Source organism: Neltuma alba, unplaced genomic scaffold, assembly GCF_004799145.2.
Source record: "Neltuma alba isolate B1F8T4 unplaced genomic scaffold, ASM479914v2 tig00013010_pilon, whole genome shotgun sequence".
NCBI lineage: Eukaryota > Viridiplantae > Streptophyta > Magnoliopsida > Fabales > Fabaceae > Neltuma > Neltuma alba.
Window position 1 is genome coordinate 118,456 of NW_021637359.1, and position 11,937 is coordinate 130,392.

General features: G+C 36.4%; 1 pseudogene; it reads left to right on the top strand.

The window, feature by feature from the left end:
* Positions 1–54: 54 nt before the first annotated feature.
* On the top strand, positions 55–11,579 carry LOC114733510 (dihydrolipoyllysine-residue acetyltransferase component 1 of pyruvate dehydrogenase complex, mitochondrial-like; annotated as a pseudogene).
* Positions 11,580–11,937: the final 358 nt, after the last annotated feature.

Sequence of the window (11,937 nt, forward strand, 5' to 3'; positions counted from 1 at the left end):
CATGGAATAACATCCGTTGAGGTCATCAACCGAATGTATATAAGACCATGTTTGGACAAAAACAAAATAAAGCCCAGCGAAATCCAGGTGTCATTGGCATTAATTTTCTTTGAGCACGCCCTTCTTCCTGGTCTTCTTTCCATTTATTTGAAGTTCGTTGTGTTGTTTAGCTACCAACGCGCGAGCTCTCCTTGCCTACTCGTCGTTGTCGTTGCGATCTGCCCCCAACGCTGAACCAGAAAGTTGCTGAGCTAAGACACTTGGCATTCTCAGGGATGGCACTCTCGCGGCTTCGGCACCCTTTGATTTCTCGGGCTCCTTCTCTTCTTAAGGCTCGCCTTCTTTCTTCATCATATGCCTCCTCCAGATCCCTATATGGGTACTCTCTTTTTTCTGTTCTTGATTTTTCCATGGAGGAAAATAGTTTGACTTTTAGTGGTTGTTCTTTCGTCTTTCAATTTTGTTGAAATTATGTATTTTTTCTTTGCCCACTCGATTGGGTCTATGTATCTGATTCCTGGGAGTTGGAAAATCACGTTTCCCAGTTTTACTCTATCTGAGATTGCTGTTATCAATTACGTATCTCTTTCTATCTGGGAACGAGGGTGTACTTTGATGATGTGATTATGTTGTAGGGTGATGATCATGTCAAAGAGTTGGATATTTCTGTAGCATTTTATGATTTAAGACTTGTGTAGGAACTACAGTGAATTGATTGAATGGAGTGCTAACTTTTGGAACATTCAAAACGGTATAAAGCTACTATTGTGGGGGAAAAAAATAGATGTCCCTATATACTTCAAAAAATCTGTTCTTACCCTAAATAAATATCGACAAGTAAAAAATAACAGATGTCATGAACTTCGGAATATCTCTAAGACATCCGACAGTAATAATTATTTAGTTCAAAATTGTGCTGTTTTGGCATTTGTTGTAAACTTCATTTGTGATAAAAAAGGGAGTTCAATGCCACCTGGGCTATTAGGTGGCAAAGATGAAATGGGATGGAGTAAGGGTTCAAACCCTGCTAATGTAATTAGAATATTAAAAGATGGGAGTTCAATGACTTACCTTAAATAATCCAATGTACTTGGAGCAAAACTATGACTTATAAACTGAATCACGTGCATGGATCCAATTTTGTTACACAGAAGATACACCTTTCTTGGGAGAAGGAACTGTTGAGACAGAAAACTTGGAAGTTGAGAAGAAAAATACCCACACACATTAGTTTACATATGCTGCAAAAAAAAAAAAAAAAAAAAAAAACCCTTGCAGTTTTCCTGTTTAACTGATCATAGAACTATCATTTGCATTTTGAATTTAGAAAAAAGGAACAAGAAACTGGTTTTGTTAAACTTAGATTCTATTAATATTTAAGAGATGTCTTTGTGTTCTCTCTCTCATTTGGGTCTATCCACTCAACCCCTGTAGGGTGTATCTATTTATTCCAACATAGTTGATATTTGTTAAAACACAAGAAAAACAAGTCTTGTCCCATCTAGGTGGGTTTAGTTTCATGGATCACATTGTCAATGTGTCGTTTTCTATCAACAACTCACTCTTTAAAAAATCAGGATCTATCAACAATAATGATATTTGTTAAGTAAAGTAAGAAAATCAGGTTCAAAAGTGCGTAATTGTCGTTAGAAGTAGCTCTCAATAGAAAATGGCCAGTTTTTGGCACCTAGCTCTAGATCAATCATGTTAATCCTCATGAAGGTTTTCTGGATGAAGCCAAACTTTATCTCATTAGGTGGGGTAAGCTACATGGATACTATTATACTCTCTCAACAACCAACTCTTTCAAGAAATAATTTATTAAGAGATCCAATTTGATAATTTCTTAGTCGTTCTTTGTCTCCCTCTACCCCTCTATATAGGACTCAAGACCATCTGCTCAACTTTTCTCATTGGCGCCTTTATTAGCCTTTTTTTGAACATGTTCAAACCACCTCAAATGATTTTATACCATTTTCCCCCTAATAGATGCCATGCCATCTTTTTCTTGTATGTATTCATGACAACATGTCTTTTCTTGTACGGTTCCACATACGTCCCAACATTTTTATCTCTGCTACCTCAACTTTTTGTTTTTGTAATCTATTCAATCTCCAGTGTTCACTATTATATGACATTGCTAGTCTTAAAATTATTTGGCAAAAGCTTCTTTTAAGCTTAGTAGGCACCTTATGGTCACAAATGACTCTTGATGCCACCAACTCATTTCTCTTAGAGGGAAGCAATTCAACCCATCAAAGTAGCCAACTTCTTTGTTTCTAAAAGATACTAATTAGAAGTTACTGTGTTTGACCGTACCAAAAGTGGCTTGTGTATCATTTTGGTTGGCTGAAAGTGAAAAATTTGATGGATATTTTGAGTTGCAATCAACATAGAATTTGGCAGCCTCCTATTTGAAATAATTTGGTATGCCCTGAATTTTATTTTATTTTTTTGTGAGAAGATATGCCCTGGAATTGATGATTGGGAGGCTATGATAGTCTTGTGGGATTGAAGGAGAGTTTGATGGAAATTGGAATTGGAGGTTGCATAAGGTGAACATTTTTTTGTTAGTTTTCATCACAACTGGCAAAGTTAATAATAAAAGTAAAGATAAATAAGCTCCCCTTTGTGGAGATGGGAAAAAACCTTGGTACTTCAGTTATCTTTATAGATAATATTCCATATCTGTATGTGTTGCTCGGTGTGTCCTGCTGCAATTAGGCCAATCAATTACTAAAAGAAAATGGTGGTAGCTAGTAGCAATTACTTATTGCTGAACTGGTGGTCTTTATCCGGAAAAAGGGCCCTAGTGTCGGCATGTTGTTTATTTTGAGATGACACCATAAATGAAATGTTCTCAAAGCAGTTTAAGCTAATTATAGAATTGCTTTCTAATTTTTAATATGTTTTTGGTTATGTTGTTGCAGAACTTCTAATTCGAGGAATAGGTCTGTGGCCAGTGATGGGAATCTTTTGAGGTTTGCATCCATTTGCCTATGTTTTTCTCATTAACTACATTTTAACCACATATTTGCTTAAAAGAGTTTTGTCAATCTCTCTGCTTGAATTCATGGAATTATGTTGAGCATGGGAAGTTTTGGTAATATTTCAATGTGACTTGGAGTGTCAAACTTGTCTCTAATTTTTGTCTCCAGTATTTTGGATTGGGTGATAATTTTGCTTGAATTGGGCTTCTGAAATCAACATGCTAAATTTAACCAGTATAAAATTGCCTACACAAGTTTCAACACAGTCCAGCATCAAATGATCTGATCTTCTTCAGGTTTCAACATTCCATGGTTGACTGGATATTTTCTCATGTATGTTAGACTTATGGACTAAAGGGGAATTGACATATTCTACTATGCATATATCTCGGCAGTCTAGATTCATGATGTTTGAACACATTTCCTTTCCTTTACGTTGTCATCTTGATAGTTCACTAATGCTGAAGTTTACCAGGCCTGCATTGTTACCCATGCTTACTGGAGTTTGCGATAACTCTTTGGAGTTGAAGGTTAGTGTTTAAATGCACAATAAATGCCTATTCCTTGCATGTTTACTGACAACTTTTATCATTTTTGGCAGGGGGTTGGTGTCAAGTTTTTCTCGTCTTCAGGTACATACCTGATTTCTGTTTTCATTTTTCCAATTGTTCTCTAAAATAATCTGCCTGTAAACTCTTTTTGAGTAGCTGGTTTAGGCATCTCATTTTGGAGAATTCATGTGGTTTCTTGTTTAGGAAGTCATTTAATTTGTCATGACATATGTATTATTTTTACAGATCTTAGAGTTGTTGTGAGTTATGACACTGACATTTGAAGCTTCTCCTTTTTATTTAATCTATTTGTAATAAAAGGACATGAGTCCTTACTTGTTTAATATTGTTCTGAATGTTCTAACTGAGCTTATTTAAGAAAAAATCCCTAAGAGCATGCTTTTTGCGGATGATATAGTCCTCATGACTGAATCAAAAGAAGAGATTAACTCTAGATTGGAGTTACGTAGAAGGACTTTGGAGTCGAAAGGTTTTCGCTTGAGTAGGAACAAAACAGAATATATGCATTGCAATTTTGGGGTGAAGTAAGGCAATGGTGATTTGGAGGTGAAGATGGGAGTTCAAATCATTCATCAAGTATAAATATCTAGGATCTTTTGTACATGAGGATGGTGAAATTGATGGAGACATTTCTCATAGAATACAAGTGGGCTGGTTAAAGTGAAGGAAAGCTACTAGAGTTATTTGCGACGAAAAGGTACCTGAGAAGCTTAAGGGAAAATTTATCGGACTATTATAAGATCAGCTATGTTATACGGTAGTGAATGTTGGGCGATAAAAGGAAAACAGGAGCATAAAGTTGGGATAGCAAAAATGAGGATGTCGAGATGGATGTGTGGTCATACTAGAAAAAATAAGATCCAAAATAAAAATATTAGAGCAAGAGTCGGTGTGATGCCTATCGAAGAGAAAATAGTTGAATAGCGCTTAAAGTGGTTTGGGCATATGCAGAGAAGGGTATTGAAGGCCTCGGTGAGGAGGGCAGATCAGACAGTATGGAGTCCCATAAAAAAGCACAGAGGAAGACCGAGAAGAATGCTCAATGAGGTTATTGAACGAGACCTCGTGATCAACAACATATCTAAGGACTTGGTTGTTGATAAGGCACAATGGTAGCGTGTGATTCATATAGCTAACCCCACTTAGTGGGATAACGCTTTTTGTTGTTGTTGTTGTAATAAAAGGAAATAGAAATTTCCATATGGAGCAAAGCACAGATGATGGTGATGTTTATGTGTACGTGAAGAAGTAGATAAGAAAAGCTGTAATGGAAGTTAAAGTAATAAGGCTATTAGTTTGAGTTAGGGGAAAAAAAAAAAAGTTAGTTTGAGGCCAGAAGTCCTTTAGATACAAGCTGGAAAGCTAATGTATTTGTGGGGCCTAAAAATAGTGCCCCTTCTCTATTTGCCTTATAATTTGGTTATATCTTAATGCTCTGTTTTACCTTAGATTTACCTTGCTTAGCTTGGCTAGGTTATATTCTGTGATTGGTCTGCTTCTGGAATAGTTCAATTTGAGTGTATTCACCTCTGTTTCCTCAGTTTCCAATACATGACAAGGTTGTTATAGTACCTAGTAGTATCCAAATCACCCTGCCTTAACTCATGATAGACCCTTTTATCTATGATATGGCAGCAGTATTTTCTTGGGTGGAATAACACTTCCAGATTGCCTTCCAAGTCCCTTTAGCTGTATGGAAGACAAGAAAAGTTTGACCAATCTTAGGGGTCATAGAATTGATGAGCCATGACTTTACCATGTTGGTTTCGGCATACCAGACCTTCTATTTAGGGTTTGGTTGCAATGGTTCAGCTGCCTTTCTACGAGATATTCCTCTTTGCCTTGCCAACCGTGTACATGAGGATGCCTTGGGATCATTGTAGTAAATTGTTCCCATTGAAGCAATGATTAGTAATGGAGTTAGGTTGGGTCTTACTCATAGAAGTATGCAACAAAGAAGGATGCGATAGAGGAGCTCTATGAGTTTGGTCATTGTGAGCATTATCGTCTTTGGGCTTCTTAGGGCTGCTCAAGGTTTTCAAAGTGCGAAAGGAGCCAAGGGTTACCATGGGTCATAAAGAACTAGGTGAACTAAGATGACTTGTTGAGGCTATAATTAAGGTGTATATTTAACACGTTTATGATTTTGATGGAAACTTGGTAGTATGGGTTATTAAGTCCCATGTTGAGTAGTATGAGATGCTCAATGGGGTATTTGAGTGAGTTGGTTCTTCCATCTCAGCTGTTGACTTTTGGGGTAGGATTTTCCATCCCACTTAGGTACTAGGCACTCATGGTATGAGAGCTAGATTGTTGGCAGTTTCGGAGATGGCTACTCATAGAGGGCTCTAATTGGCAGGAGGTTAAGTGAATTGCCAAGTGGTGCAGCCTCTAAGACGTCCACTTTTCACTGGGGGCCAGCTCATAGCAACTTGTTAGTATGTGATGAGAAGTCCCACATTGAGTGGTATTAGATGCTCAATGGGGGTGTTTTAGTGGGCTGGCTCCCCCCCCCCCCCCTCAATAGCTAACTTTTTGGGTAGGGTTCCCCATCCCATTTAGGTGCCCACCGTATTTGTTATTTTAATAATATAAATATGTTATTTTAACTTTGCATATGCTAGGTAATTTTAACTATTATATCTTCTGCTCATATGTTAGAAGAGATATCTAAGAATTAGTAGAAAAATTTGATGCCTGAGATCCTAGGCTCAGGGTTAGGTGTCTGCTTATATTAAGACCTTTGTATTCAGTTTTTTGATTATGGAATAAGAAAATACAGAGGTGCACTACAGCTCTGACTTCTACACAACCATAAATGATTTGAGATAAGGAGCCGGAGCAGATGATATAGCACTATAGGCATTTCCAAGCCTGCCTATGACAATAACTTTGTTGTAGGTTTCCCAAGTTGATTAAGGATTGTGTGGAATCCCACGGGAAAAAAAAAAAAAAACTGATTGTGTGGAATAAAGAGGCAAGTAACACAGTTGGGCTGCTGTTAAAACAGCATGGTATAACTAGTTGCAGGACACCATTGACAAAAGTGTAATTTGACTTAAGGAGTTGTACAAGATTTTGTTCAAAGTCTCAAAATCACTTGCAGTGGACTAGAATATATTTGCAATTTGGGGAATAATAAAACTTGTGATTCATGAGTTCCCTTTGAATTTCCAGTTTCATTTTGAGGGAATCTTGTGCATTTTCTTTGACGAATCCAACAGTTTCATGAATGATTTTTAATTAATGGGACTGCAAAGTCCAGCTGAAACTGTATTTGAAAAGGCTTTATATATATGTATATATTTATATCTCATTCCAGGTCTATAAATTTCAGTTAAACAGCTTGGTTTGTCCTGTTTTCTTGTTCAAGAACTTGTGCACAAAGTTGGTTATTTTAAATGTTTTTGATATTTTAGTAATATTGTGGCAATTACAAGGCACAATCTGCTAATATCAGGTCATGTGCCCAGGTTATGTTTTGATCTGACGCTGATTGCTTGTTTCTAATTTGTCTAGATTCTTCCCATTTGGTCCTTGCGATGCCCGCCTTGTCCCCCACAATGGTGAGCTTACATGAATAACTTTACTCGTCATTGTTGTATCTTCATTCCTTTTATTGCTTCCATAGAGTTTGGCTAACTGCTTCCTGTGGTTCCAGAGCCAAGGTAATATTGCAAAATGGCGAAAAAAGAAGGAGATAAGGTCAGTTAGGAAATAGTTCCTTCATGGTTGCAAGTTACATCTCTGCTTGTCTTCATGTCTTTGGATTAGAGATTGAAGTGGGTCATGTTGTCCTGGGTGCTAATTAATGCAACAGATTGAAGTCGGTGATGTGCTATGTGAAATTGAGACTGATAAAGCTACGCTTGAATTTGAAAGTCTTGAAGAGGGGTAATTCACTTGTTTTTCACCCTTCCGACTCTTTTTAATGTTTGTTACTGGATGGCTTTTTTGCTTTTGATATTCTGGTAAATTGACATCTTTGCTTCACATTGACAAATTGGAAATATCCTTGAGGTAAACACATGCGTAAAGAGAGAATAGACTTGAGAGACCACCGGATTAAGGATTAATGTTTCAGCAGTCTGATGGGACTTTAAAGTACAGATGCAGTTGGAAGCTTGATTCAAATCGATCTAAGTGATGTAGGAGAAGAGTAAACTAAAGAGAGAATACCAAAATTCACAGAAAATCTCAAAATCAAAATATCATAGGACTAAATAAGAACTGTGAATGAGATTCAAATACGAGTAGCTGATATCCCAGTCCCAAATACTACGATGGGAGGGCATATCCTTGCAATTAAATAACAGTTGCTGAGTGAAATCTCAGAAATGGATTTTGTATTCTTAAGACATCCTTTAGCCTGACATTCTGTTAGGCTTGAAGTTTGAACAAAAAAATGGCTACAGCGGTCAGCATTTCTTAGTGCTGATTATTGTACTACGTCAACTGAAACTTCATAAACCGACTTCAAACAAGATTATCGGAATTGTTGATGAAATGATTCTCGTGGTCCAGTATACCTGATTTATATTGAGCCTAGAGCAATGAACAGATAACCATATGCGTGTCAATGCAAACTATTCTTTTTGGTATGATGATTGAATTATTCCTGCAGATTTCTGGCTAAGATATTGGTACCGGATGGGTCAAAGGATGTGCCTGTGGGACAACCAATTGCAATAACAGTAAGCCAGTCTGAAGTTTGATTGCTGCATTATTGATGTTTTACATTAACTGATCAGTATTTGATTTAAATTTAAATCGTATTGCAGTCTGTAAACCTAATCTGATGTACTGTTTTGGTTAATTAATTCTGTTGTCCTATGAAGGTTTCTTTATTGAAGATCTTATTTTGTAGCTTGCTAAAATTAACTTTGAGCATGTCATGCTTTGGTGGTTCCAACGTGAAACCAAGCACACAATTTGTAGTCTTCTATGCATTCATTAGGAGTATATGTATATTTATTTTATTATTTTATTTATCTGTTTTTTTTTTCTTTTTTCTTGTGTTCCTACAATGCTAATTAACTACTTCTCTAGTCACTCATTGTTCCTTTAGATCTAATTCAAAATCAGATTTCTTTTCACAACTTCTTGGCGTGGATCCAGTTAATTTCCATCTGCATGAAAGGAACTTTGATACATTAGTATAAACAATAAACTTGCAAATTGGATACTGGATAGTACAAGTTATAATCTATGGTTTATATGTTTTTAGATGGGTAGATCATATTTTTTAAGTCATCCCATGACGTATCAATTTTTTTTTTTTTTTTAAAAATCATGAAGACTTGGGTAATCTCAATGATGTTTTTATTTCAAACATTTGCTCAGCATAAGAACTAATTATGAGCCTTGACCAGGTTGAGGATCCAAATGATATCCAAATGTTCCTGCTTCGGTGGGGGCTGAGGTAGGAGCCAAGGAGAAAAAATCTACCAACCAAGAAGTTAATCATGACGAGAGGACACCAGAATCAACTTCCGCTAAAATAAACACATCAGAACTCCCTCCTCATATCCTTCTTGAAATGCCAGCTTTGTCCCCAACAATGGTGAGATTGGTTTGATGCTGCTACATTTTACTACTACTGACCTAGATTTTATTTCCTTCCATTGGGATGTTAATTTATAATTTCTGTACAGAACCAAGGAAACATTGCTAAATGGAGGAAAAAAGAAGGAGACAAGGTTAGGATTGTTTGAATGTCAGGTTTTCAGTCAGCTTTTAATTTTCTGTTGGATTTGATAATATTTGAAATTGTGAAGGATGTTGATACTCGTTAACATCTTTCTTGTCGTTTGTAACTCCTGAACACATATTTGATGGCTTTGACAGATAGAAGTGGGTGACATATTATGTGAGATAGAGACGGACAAAGCTACCCTTGAATTTGAGACTCTTGAAGAGGGTAATAAAGCTTTACGTAGCATAACATATTAACTTCTAAATAGTTTGATATCTGTTAAGGCAATATCCATGCTATATGTCACGCATTTAGCTTTCTGCTGCAATTTTCATCCATCTTTTCGCTTAGATGCTCCATTTGGAATAATGTGTTGTTGTAGTGAACACTTGACTATTTAAGTAACTTATAAACCTGTTAGTAATATGTCTGACATGTCACTCAATTGTTTAGAACCGTTATGTTTTGATTGAAAAGGAATCATTGAATTTCATCAAGCTGCATAAATAAGTTTGACAAAAGTAAGACTCAGAATGGAGTCTTTGGAAGAATAATCTAATCTTGGATTACATGGTAGATTATAATAATCTCATTATGTAGTTTTTTTCTTTTTGGGCCTGAATCGTATTATGTAGTTTGTCATCTTGTATTCAAGATCTTGAATTGCTGGCCCTTATGCATAAATCATGCATTGGAGTTTGTACATTTAACATAAGGTGTATTTGCACTCTTTTTTTGTTCTTTCTATTACGTTTTTGATTTTTCTAAAAAAGAAAAAGACTCAAAGAAAAAGAAAAGAAAAGAAATTGACGCTAGCTTTGGTGTAATGTGTATTCTAGATATCTAGCTAAGATATTAACCCCAGAGGGTTCAAAAGATGTGGCAGTGGGACAACCTATTGCAATAACAGTAAGTTTGATTTCATAATGCTTGTTTAATTATTTAGCTTCTGGAAAATCTAGTTAGATCTGTCTTTTGTTTTAATTATTTACTTTAATGTTGGGCTTTCTTTTATGTAATTTTAAATTTGGCTTCATTTTATTTTATTCTATTTAGGCTTAGCTATTATTTTAATTATTGAATTATTGGAGATTGAATTACTCCCTCTAGCCCTAATTATAGGTCAAAGTTAACTACATGATTCCTAAGGAGTAGTGGTTGATCTCTTTAAACTTGTAGAAAAATGTGTTACTTTCCAGTTATGCCCATGCTAACTTGTTGCAATCAAGGAGGGGCAAGATAGGAAAATTTTTTTAACTCTCACATCTTTGCCCTATATTTAGAATCAAGTAGGGCCTTAAAACCTAGCCCCATAATTAGGGCCAGAGGGAGTATTGAATTAGGGGCTTAATATATAGCCCTAGGGTACTTGCGTGAATATTTTCTGTCGACTTTCTCCCCCACTCTTGTTTTCCCTTTATCTCCACTCCCTCCTTCTCCCTCTCCCCTTTTCCCAGTTTCCTCCTTCATTAGGATTTTGTGGTTAGCCAAAGTGAAACATGTATGTTGATGACAAAGGTCCAAAGTTTTGTTAACTTGTTCCGCAATTTGAATTACAGAACCCTCTGACCGAATGACAGCTATTTATTTGCCTGTTTTATGACAAAGCTACCCTTTATTTTCATCCTGCAATGTACTGGAATACATGCAAGTACTTATGCTTCTTTTAACTAGGTTGAAGATGCATCTGATGTTGAAGCGGTAAAGAATTCAGTCAGGAGCAGTTCTGCAAGCCAACAGGAGAAGACCACTCACCATGACACTAGAAGTGAGTGGAGCACAGAAGACCAATGCAAGAAGAATTAGCCCAGCTGCAAAGTTGTTGATCCTAGAACATGGATTGGATGCATCCACATTGAAAGCATCTGGTCCTTATGGAACCCTCCTAAAAGGGGATGTTCTTTCTGTTATTAAGTCTGGAAAAATATCTCCGCAACTTGCATCTAAGGAAAACGCACCATCGTCTCAAAGTCATCAACAGGTTGCTGCATCACAAGACTCAAGTCTCCTTTAAAGCAATCGGATGCTTTTGAAGATTTGCCAAATAGCCAAATCCGTAAGGTAGATCCATTGAATTCAGTTAAAATGGATGTGGTTCTTTTTCAATTCTTGCTTCTTCTTTATATTATATGTATTTGTGCTGATTTTTCAAAAAAAAAAAAAAACTTTTTTAGAGAGATGTTGATTCTAAGGGGAAAATAATTCTACCAGAAATGCTATATCATAGTGAGTGTTAGGCTTTAAAGGGACAACATGAGCATAAACTAGGGATAGCTCAGATGAGGATGTTGAGATGGACATGTGGTTACGTAAGAAGGGATTTCTAAGGCCATATATGAGGAAGAGTTGGAGTGGCCTCTGATGAAGAAAGATGGCTGGTAATTTTTCATTAGATCCCTCCCTCACGTAACTTGGTGGTTTTTAAGGTCTTTTTTTAATCAAAGCCTTCAATTCTTCATCAATTGTCTCTTTCCATCTTGGGTTTGCAATTGCTTGTCAAAAGATGGCTTATAATTTTTCATTAGAGATGCTTGCTACAAAGCCTTGTAGACTAGGTGATGAATGTTCATAAGTAATGAAATTGCTTATTGGATGCAAAGTGCACTTCTTTGCCGCTTTCATCAAAGCTATTCGCCAATTGAGATCCTTAGAAATGGGACCTGGATTTGATTCTTGGCAT